Consider the following 11,359-nt stretch of genomic DNA (forward strand, 5'->3'; position numbering starts at 1 on the left):
ACACCTAGACAGCCAAGTCCACAGATTGGGGTTTCTCAGCTGCAAAAGTTTACATCATGGAAATAATTTGTTTCAGTTAGAACATTTTAAGTTTCGAGACACGAAGAAATCAAATGATGCACCCATCATATGCTTAGTGTGGAACAACAGAAACATTTCCGTTAAAGTCAGGAAATATAACTGTGAAGGCAAGGCAGCTGAGAGTTACCAACAGGCGATATCTGCAAACCTCAGAGTTGTCCTACATAAAGGGCTGGTGTCTTAGTTTCCTATTGCTGCTGTAAGAATTCCCTACAAATTTAGTGGCTTAAGACAGCAACAAAAAAATTATTATCTTACAGTTCTGGAAGTCAGAAGTCAGAAATGTGGGTTGGTCCAGTGAACAGTTGGAGCACCACGGCCTCTTTGTGAACCCAGTGTGTCCAGCCTGAAATCGAGTCCCAGCCCCTGTCCCAGTCCACAGGGGTGCTGGGCCCCTGGCCTCCACAGTCCTCCCAGAACCAGCACCCACTCGGAGGGAGTAAGCCCTCTACCCTTCTCCAAGAGAAGAGCCCAAAGGAAGAGGACAGGAGAGCTGTTATAAATTCTTAAATTCTTAAAGCCATGTCTGAAGACTTAGTGACATTTGTGAATGTGGCTGTAGATTTCTCTCAGGAGGAGTGGGAATGGCTGAACTCTGCTCAGAGTAATTTGTACAGAAAGGTGATGTTGGAGAACTATAGGAGCCTGGTGTCACTGGGAGTTTCTGTTTCTAAGCCAGATGTGATCTCATTATTGGAACAAGGAAAAGAAACCTGGTTGATGAAGAAGGAAGCGACAAAAGGGGCATGCCCTGATATTAAGCACCTTCTTTGCACCCAGCCTATTCTCAGCTCTGGGTATACAAAGATTGGGAGTATATCTTTGAAAACAGTGAATTGTCATCAAAACCAGATATTTATGAAGAATCATCCAAATTAGTGACAATGGGGAGAAGCCATCTTAGTTATGGCCTTGACTGCTCCAGCTTGAGAGATGATTATGAGAATGAGGACTGGTTTAGAAACCAGTTGGGAAATCAGGAAGCACATGCTATTCAGTTGATCATCACTCATAAAGAAATCCTCACTGAAGATCCAAGCAATGAATATAATAAATATTGGCAAACTTTTCATCAGGATGCAATACTTGATATACAACAGAGTGTTCCCACCAAAGGAAGAGTTCGTAAGCATGAGCCACAAAAGAAAAGTTACCAAAAAAAATTGTTGAAATGAAACATAAGAAAGTCTATATAGAAAAAAAACTTTTGAAGTATAATGAATATGAGAAAGTCTTCAACCAGAGCTCATCCCTTATTCTTCATCAGAGGATTCATCCTAGAGAAAAACCCTATGCATGTGTGGAATGTGGGAAAACCTTCAGCCAGAGTGTGAACCTAACTCAGCATAAGAGAATGCATACTGGGGAGAAACCCTGTGAACTTAAAGAAGGTAGGAAAGCTTCAGCCAGAATGCACACTTTGCTCAACATCAGAGAGCTCATACTGGAGAAAAACCTCATGAATGTAAAGTACATAGGAAAGCCTTCAGCCAGATTGCATACCTTGATCAGCATCAGAGGGTTCATACTGGAGAGAAACCCTATGAATATGTTGAATGTAGGAAAGCCTTTAGCAAAATGTTCATCGCTTGCACAGCATCAAAGAAGTCATACTGGAGAGAAACCCTATATATGTAAGGAATGTAGGAAAACATTTAGCCAGAATGTAGACCTCACTCAGCATCAGAGAATACATACTGGAGAGAAGCTTTATGAATGTAATGTTTGTGGGAAAGCTTTTAGCTACAGTGGATCTCTTACTCTACATCAAAGAATTTATACTGGAGAGAGACCTTATGAATGTCAGGACTGCAGGAAATCTTTCAGGCAGAGTGTACATCTTGCTCATCATGAAAGAATTCATACTATGGAGTCATTCTTGACTCTTTCCTCTCCCTCATCCTCCACATCCAGTCATTTGCCAAAACCTCTGGGTTATATCTCCTAAATATGTCTGAAATCTGATTGCTTTAATCCATTCCATCATCTTTGTCCATGACACAATAGTCTATTTGACAGGAACTGTGGAAATAGCTTTCTAACTGCTCTCCATATATTCACCATTGACTTCCTCAGTTGTCCATGTTACAAACTTATATTTTTAAAAATATAAACCATATCATTTCTCCCTCATTAAAACCCTTCAGTGGCATCCCATCGTTCTTAGGTTAAATCACATATCACATTCCTCAAAATAGCCTAAACCTGGCCTCCTTACTAGGCTGCCTTTCAAAGGCCAATCTCATTTCATTACCCATCTTATTCTCTGGATTCTTAACTAGAATTAAGAACTCATATTCCAGTATCAAAGAGATCTGGGCTCCAGTCTTTGCTCTTTCACTTTTTAGTCCTCTAATTTTGGGGAAGTATCCTGTCCTTGTTAGTTTCAGTCTTCTTATTTATATTATTGCAATAATAATGGTACTACCTCAAAAATTAATGGGAGAATTAAATGAAAAATGCATATCTATTGCTCAGCTGAGTGCCTAACATAAAGTATCAACTCAATAAACAAATAAGATAGAAATATTACCATGGTATACAAGGAAGAGCTGATCATCTCAGTCATGATCAGCCAAGAAAAAACAGGGAAAAGGAACAGCTCAAGATCAGGAGATTGTAAGGATTTCATTTTATTAGGAACAGTTGTCATTCTCCTAAAGATGGGTGATAAAGCTATCAATACAGTAAGACTGACATTAGAACCTATGATGATACAAGGCAAAATAGTGGCATATCATCATTTCAGCCTGCATATATAGACCTAATACTTTGATGTTAAGAAAAACTAACTTTATTATTTATTCAACAGTTCTAAGAAACCAGATTTTGAAAAAAAATAATTTTAATAAAGCAGAATTTCCTGAGATGTATGCATCAGTTTACATTTAAACTAAGGAAAAACTATGAAAAAAGAGAAAACTTGAAAAGATCAAAAAAGAAGAATCAAAATTAAAAAAAAAGTCAGAAATGTGTCTCTCTGGACTACAATCAAGTTTATCAGTAGGGCTGTGTTTCTTCTGGAGGCTCTAGAGAAAAATCCATTCTTTGGCTTCCCCAGCTTCTGGAGGCTGCCTCCATTCCTTTGCTGTGGTCCCCTTCCATTTCCAAAGCATGCAATGGCCTTTCTCACATCACATCACACTGATACTTACTCTTCAGTCTCCCTCTTCTAAATTTAAATGACCCTTTTAATTACATAGAGCCCACATAGATAATACAGGATAATCTTATGTTGAGGTCAGCTGATTGGTAACCTTAATTTTACCTGCAACCTTAATTTTCCCTTGCCATGTAACATAACATATTCAAGGGTTCCAAGGATTAGGACATGGGCATCTTCAGAGTGGGGGTTGGTGGGCATTATTCTGCCCATCACAGCAAGGACACTGGGGTACTTATATACCAACTCTAATTTGACATTAGTTGGGGGTTCCTCCTAAATATGATAAGTTCTTAGCAATTTTATCCTGGCCTATCTGTGGCTGAGCATGCTCCTATAGCTAAATAAATACTCTAGGTAAAGTCTCAAATGCTTTCAGTAAGAACCATAAGCATGTATGGGACTATTTAGTTTGATATTTTCTGTTACACCATACCCTTTGCATATCCCAGATCCACTCACATCTCCATAGTAAGTTCATTCTGTTCTGCCACTAATTTTTCTGAGTAATATCCAGTCATAATTTCTTAAAAAAAAAAAAAAAAAAAACTTACAAAATGAGAGGTAATGAGATAAGCTGAAACTACAGACAGCATTGCTATAGTTGATTCCAAGATTAGAATTCATAAACATCACTCCCTTCCACTACTGCACATCCCAGATTTCCTTCATCCCCAGCTTGCTCATCTAGTATAAATTGCCCTTCTTATGTAGTAACCAAGACCTTTCTATATTCCTGAGGAATTTGGCCACTAGTTATTGTCCCTTGTCCAGATGTGGATTCTGCATTTTATTAGTGACTAACTCTGGAAATGGAAACACCAGGAGGCGTCTACTTACTAAATCCCCTGAGGCTTAGAAATAATACTTCCTGCCCATCCCCCCAATTATGAGAATCAACCCCTATCTTCTCATGACAGTCATAGTCATTTCCTATGCTTCAATAGTAACTTGCTTCATTGCTTGCAGATCTACAGAAAAAAAGACTGCAAAATGATCAGAAGGCATCCTTAGCTTTAGATTTAGGGGGGACTTGACTCTTGACCAGCAGTGTACCAAGGAAGGGGGTGATAGGAGTGTTCTCTCCTAGGTACAATAGATAAGAGAATACAATGCATTGAATTTAAAAGCAACCATAAACTAACTACATTTTGGTCTATTTTTTATCACCATGTACTAGCCAATCTAAACAATTTCAGTGATAAAATACCCATCCCTATCAGGAATGAACATTTCTGCCGCTTTCTCTCATCTAACCTTTGGGATGGCACTGTTGTTGCTTGGTTGCGGTATCTACCCCCAAGAACCAGAACTTCTAATACAGCAGACCTGACTCCAGTGCAATTTCTCCAAGTGTCTCACTGGGACTAACAGTCATATGGTCACATACACAATTCTACCTTTTTAAAAACTTTTCTGGACTAGTATATTTAGCTGTTGGAATCACAGCACCATATAATGGCCATTGATTCAAAAATTTGCCGGATCTTGCAAAGAGCCACCGTCAAGCTGTTGCCTAAAGAGTCCATTGTAATGTGCTTTCAGGCTGTCACCTTCCAGATAAAGCAGAATCAGATAAAAGCCATTGGATCCTGAGGGCAATGTCATGGTTGCATCTCCTCTGTCATAAACTTAGTCCCTTGATCCCAGGTGTTCTTATATAACATCCCAAGTTGATAAATCAGATATTGAGTGTTACAGAATACTGCTCCTAAAATGGTTAAGATGGCAATCCTAAACCAGAATATATATCAATCCCACTAAAAATCTAAGATGTTCTGTTGTATTTTGGCTCAGTTTAGGGGATTCTTTATTATATGTATTACCCTGGGTCACACACATGCTCCATCCTACCTCAGAAGGCTAGATTATTACTCTAGGTCCCTATGGCTGTCCCAAGACTACAGAACTCCAACTTAGTAAAACCAATATTTTTTTCTCTTCAATATATGCATACTAAAAGCCTTAAATTCTCTATGCAATAATTTTACAAAAGATAAAGCCTACAATATTGAAAAAGTCAGGATCTACCTTCCAATTTATTTCCAAATGAACACAATTTGCTTTTCATAGATTTGGCATTATATACAATTCACAAAAAAAACATGCCTTCAAATGGGAAATAAATAAATATCAACAAACATACATGGACATAATCGAAATTTCAATTTGAATATTTCAGTACACATCATAAAATCAGGTTTGTCAGTGGCAGAATTTAAAGTTTTCAGTACAAGTTATACAAACTCCATTTATATTTTTCACAAATAGCAGCAGTAAGCTGGCATATAATTGCCCATATTCACATTTAATTAGCTGTCAAAACACCTATGGCTACATTTATCCAATTTGCAAGTGTAAAGAAAAAGCATATGAAAAAGGGGTTGCACACCAGGATTGTAGAATATATGCTGTGCCTGCTTTCTGCCATTCAATATTCTGGTTCTTAACAATGAAACTAAAATATATGATGCTCATTATTGGATTGTTCTGAAATGTAAATAACATGCTATATTGTAATTGCTAGGGATTGGAAGAAGATAAATAATGATCAAGTAGGAGCATTAATAAATCCATTGTTGCTTTTATTTTAAAGATCTTTGCTTATTTATTCTATCCGAAGGCAGAACAAAAGGAGAGAAAAATAAATAAAAATCATGGAGGGTGTGAAAATATAGAAGGCAGTGAATAATCATTAAGAACCTCATACAGAACTGATTCAATTTTTAGAATTAATTTACTTATCTCTTGCATTACTGCTTCTTAACCATTTTCTAAATTGTAGTCTGCAAAATTTGAAATACATTCAGAAGTGCATATGTAATAAAATAAGTGAGAAAAGAATGCTCTCATATGGTACAGTGTAAGCATCATAAAATGAAACATTTCTCATTAAAATATAATCTTAAATGAATGACATTGTGTACAAAATAAAATTATTTTTTTATAATCCAGATATATACAAGTTAATTATTACTTTGTTTGAACCACATTTTATATGTTTATTTAATTACTTATATAGTTGTTTCAGTTTGCTAAAGCTGCCACCATGCAATATACCAACAGTGGGTTGGCTTTTACAATGAGGGTTTATTGATTTATAATCTGCATCTTAGGCCATGAAAATGTCCAAATTAAGGCACCAAAAGGATGATACCTGGACTCTGAAGAAAGGCAGCTGGCATCTGGGACACCTCTGTCACATGGGAAGGCACATGGCTGGCATCTGCTGGTCCCTCACTCCCAGCTGGCTCCAGTGGCTTCCTCTGTGGGTCCTTTCTTAGCGTCTCTGGAGCTTTTCTCTCTGAGCTCTCTTTACTTTTTCTGCCTTTTATTCTCTCACAGAGGAGTCCAGTATAGGACTAAGACTCACTTTGAATTGTGTCAGCCACATCTCAATTGAAACAACCTAATCAAAAGGTCCCACCCACAACAGGTCTGCCACCACAGGAGTAGATTAAAAGAACACAACCTTTTCTGGGATACGTAGCAGCTTCAAACCAGCACAACAGCTTTCTCTGTTTATTCTCTCCTTGACATTTTCTAATGTAATATCCTATTTAAACTATTCTGTTTTTTTTTTTTTTTCTGTTTCATTATTGTTCATAAATTCCTCGAAGTGGGTATACATTTTTCCATGTTTGAGAGCAAGGGTGAAATTTTGAAAAAGAAATAGTTAAAGTGAACTAATATAATTGTTCTAGTTTGCTAATGCTGCTGGAATGCAAAACAGCAGAAATGGATTGGCTTTTATAAAGGGGGTTTATTTGGTTACACAGTTACAGTCATAAGGCCATAAAGTGTCCAAGGTAATGCATCAACAATCAAGTACCTTAACTTGAGGATGGCTAACGGCATCTGGAAAACCCCTGTTAGCTGGGAAGGCATGTGGCTGGTGTCTGTTCCAAGTTCTGGTTTCAAAATGGCTTCCTCCCAGGACATTCCTCTCTAGGCTTCAGCTCCTCTTCAAAATGTCATTCTCAGTTGCTCTTGGGGCAGTTGTCCTCTCTTAGGTTCTCTGGAGCAAGAGTCAGCTTTGAACAGCCATCTTCAAATTGTCTCTCATCTGCAGCTACTCTCTCAGCTTTCTGTGAATTCTTCAAAGTGTCCCTTTTGGTTGTAGCAAGCTCGCTCCTTCTGTCTGAGCTTATATAGTGCTCCAGTAAACTAATCAAGGCCCATGCTGAATGGGCAGGGCCACACCTCCATGGAAATAATCCAATCAGAGTTATCACCCACAGTTGGGTGGGTCGCATCTCCATGGAATCAAAGAATTACAATCTAATCAACACTAATATGTCCACCCACACAATATCACATCAAAGATAATGGCATTTTGGGGGACATAATACATTCAAACTGGCACAATAATTAAAAAAACTTTCTCAAATCCCTACAATTTATGGCATTTTTTCTTATTTGTATATCCATAATGTATATTTTTTGTGACGTTATAGACTTTTTGAGCCAGAAGAGACCTTAGAAATCCTGTAATGATTTTCCAAATGATTAACAAATCATTTCTGAAAAACTTTCTAAATCATAGTATGTTGTAAATTAAACTTAGAAACATAACTTCTCTCTTTTTATTCTCATGAATGCCTGTACACACAAACAGATTGTTTTCTTTTAAAATTCTTTAGTGCAATTTATTTGCTGGCCACATGCTCCCCTCTTCTCCTGTAGAGTAAAGCAGGTTCAGTTCCTTGAACTCCTGAGTCAAGTGATACAGCTGATGTCTGCCCATAAAATTAGGAATTCATAGCTTTAATCACATTGCCAAGTATTTTTCTTTAACTTTTCTTTATCTCTAGATATCAGTCTCTTTAGATTTTTCAACACTATATAAAATATGACCTCTAATTTCTGCTTCATTAATGCAATGATTTACAGGATGACTTTCCTAAGTTTGAATCAACTATGGCATCTCATTTATTCTAATTTTTTGATGGCATGTGTTGAACAGACCCCATCACTATAGTGATCTAAACTGATAGTAAATAATTACTCCAAAGTTAAAAATAATAATAAATGAAAATTCTTTAACTATGGCACTAAAGAACATGTATTTTCTCAACTCAACATTACATAAAACAGATCATACTGATTTTTTTAAAAGTCATGGATGTTACAAAAATAGCCTGGTAATCTAGTACATACTATACAGAGTGCTTGGCCTTTCTTATGAAATTTTCCTGGTAAGAGAAGGATCTATTTTAAGACCTTGTTTTCTCTCTTGTTTAGCCTCTCACATAGTATCTCTGCTGTATCCAGGCAAGTAGTATGAGAAATATGGAGGAGAAGAAGGGGTAAAGCCCAGGTTTCAGGGAGAAATATCTAAAAAGTAATCAGACCTCCAGCTAAAAATTTTCCTACTTCTAAATATACTAAAACAATCCCTGTCCATCATGATATTTGAATTCCATGTTTTAAAAGCCCCTATTTTTGCCTGGGCAGAATCCACAAATCAGGAGATGAAAAGGAAGAAAAACCAATGCTGTCACATAAATTAATTTTTTAAACTATGTAATTAGGTGTATTTTATTTAATACTACCACATCTGACTGAAAATTTTAAAAATTCAATTGAGTTTTTAAAAAAATTACATATTTATACTGTGTATCAAACACATATCTTCATAAAACTGAACAGAGGTTTTGCTGGATTGGTCCACTATAAACATATTTACTGTGTAGAAATATACATAAAATATACAATTGAATAAGGGCATGACTTGATAGAATATAATTTGTATTTAGGATTCAATTCATAGACTGTTGGAGGAAGAGGGTAGTGAGAAATAAGCAAGAATCTAGAAGCTATTTTTAAGATCAAGAATGTGTCAAAAGTGAAGATCAAGCCTGAAAATCAAAGGATGTTGATGTTTTTATGTAAATCATGCTTTATATTTAACAGTGATTCCTGAAGGAAAAAGAAAACACTGTTTATCTAACTCACTTGATGTAATTGCCTTATGTATCAGTTTCTTCACATGTAAATGATTTTATTATGCTCCAGATTTTCCATAAAATAGATACATAGTAAATGGAATGCCTATGTCCAAAAATAATATATCAAAGATGCATAAGCTGATAAGATAGTCACTTGATTGCTCTTTGTATTGAGTACTATAAGTGTTTTCACAATTTCTTAGCAAAACATATTTTAAATATTGTTTATTTTAGTGCCTATAATTCATTTGCATGTTTTTACATAAATCGTACATGAAATTATACGTAGCAGTAATTTTGTGGTAACTGAAAATAACATTTTTCCATTTTAAAAAGAAAACATTTAACATGGAAAATGCATATTTTTTAGTTTGGATTCTGCAAGTTTTCATGCAAAAATTAAGTGTTATATAAATGTTGCTTAGATTGCACATGAATCATTTTATTCAAGCAGATTAGTCAGCATGCTACTTCCATTCATATATTTGAAAATATATATTAAATTTGTATTATCATTTATGCTTGTATTTAATAGTTATAAAATAGAAATAAAATTCCCATGATCTTTTTGGTTCAAGTATATTGACAACAACACAGCTATTCTTCATCAATTATCTTCCCCTTCTGCACATGTTCAACACACTTGCCATATTAAGCAATGACTGGTGTAACCAATGTTGTGTGAAAATTCACCATCAACTCAGTGGGGTTCCTAAGTTTGAGTATTATTTTGGAAGAGTGAGCCTTGTACAGAGTATCTGTGGTTATCAATGTTGGCTGAAATAATATAGAAGATTGGTTAAATTAAGAATAAATTAAATGAAAGAAACTAAAAAAGCAAGCCAACAAACAAAAATCTTAATTTCTGTATTAAAGCAAATAATAATGCTTGGATTCAAATAGGATTGATATGACACATCGCTTCTGAGATCTCTTGGAAGTCATGAAATATGTTACTATTTCAGTTAAGAAAATTTTTGAAAGAGAAAGTCTGTGTATATAAGGTGAATCAATTGTTCTCAATTCTTTACCACTAAAAATCCTTCCTTCCATTATTCTAAGACAAGACATCAGGTATTAAAGCATATAACTGATTTGAAAAACAGCATGTATCAAGTAATAATTTTAACAACTTTCATATCAAAATATGTATCATTTAGAAACTCTGAACACCAGAAAAATTGTTTCACAACATGGAGTTGATATCATTTTGTCTGAAAGTGAATAAACAAAATGTAAAATATTTAGCCTGTATGAGAGTATTGTGATTTCTATTATGTTTACTGAAATACTGAAAGTAGTTTGAGAATAACTATTACTCTCTTAATTGAATTATAGGAACCAGAATATTCCAGGCTAGAAATCACTAGGATTAGAGTCATCTTCCTCTATAAACAAATTCAAACATTTAACCTCTGTAATTAATTCCCTGTTGCTTTTATATAATTCCCCAAACTATTGCACCAATTATGGAATGGATATAAAAACAAAGTATATGTTTTTAAGAAGATTAGAAAGTACATTATCAAATGATAATTTTTGGGTTCACAAATTCCATTGCTCTTGTTTACATTCTTGAGAGCCACCTCGTTTGCTTTAATTTCTCCCATCGCACTTCTCCTTCTCATCCATTGTTTTTTATTTAACAACTTCTTTGAGGTATAATACGTATATTATATAATGCAGAATTCAAGTGTACAATTCAATGTTAATTAGCAAATTTGCAGTGTTGTGCAGTCATCATGAAAATCTACTTTTCTGTTTACTTGAGAAGTTGTAACGTTACAGAAAAATCATGCATAAAACACAGAGATCACATATAACACCCTATTGTTAACATCATGCGTTAGTGTGGTACATTTGTTACAATTCATGAAACATTTTTGTAATTGTACTATTAACTACAGTCCATTCTTACATTAGGACTCACTGTCTGGGTTGTACGATCCTATTTTTTATTCTAGTAACATACATAAAACCTAAAATTTCCCCCTTTTAAACATAATCAAATATATAATTCAGTGCTGTTAATTATATTCACAATGTTGTGCTACCATCACCACTATTCAGTACTAAAACTTTTCCATCAAGGCAGATAGAAACTCTGTACAATCTAAAAATTAACTCCTCATTCCCTAACCCCAACCCATCCCCTGGTAAGGTA

The 11,359-nt window shown here is 35.2% G+C and overlaps 1 pseudogene; it reads left to right on the forward strand.

Annotated features, from left to right (window-relative positions):
- Positions 1 to 603: 603 nt before the first annotated feature.
- Positions 604 to 2,029, forward strand: LOC119528896 (annotated as a pseudogene).
- Positions 2,030 to 11,359: the final 9,330 nt, after the last annotated feature.

Source organism: Choloepus didactylus, chromosome 3 (genome assembly GCF_015220235.1).
Source record: "Choloepus didactylus isolate mChoDid1 chromosome 3, mChoDid1.pri, whole genome shotgun sequence".
In the NCBI taxonomy this organism is placed as follows: domain Eukaryota; kingdom Metazoa; phylum Chordata; class Mammalia; order Pilosa; family Megalonychidae; genus Choloepus; species Choloepus didactylus.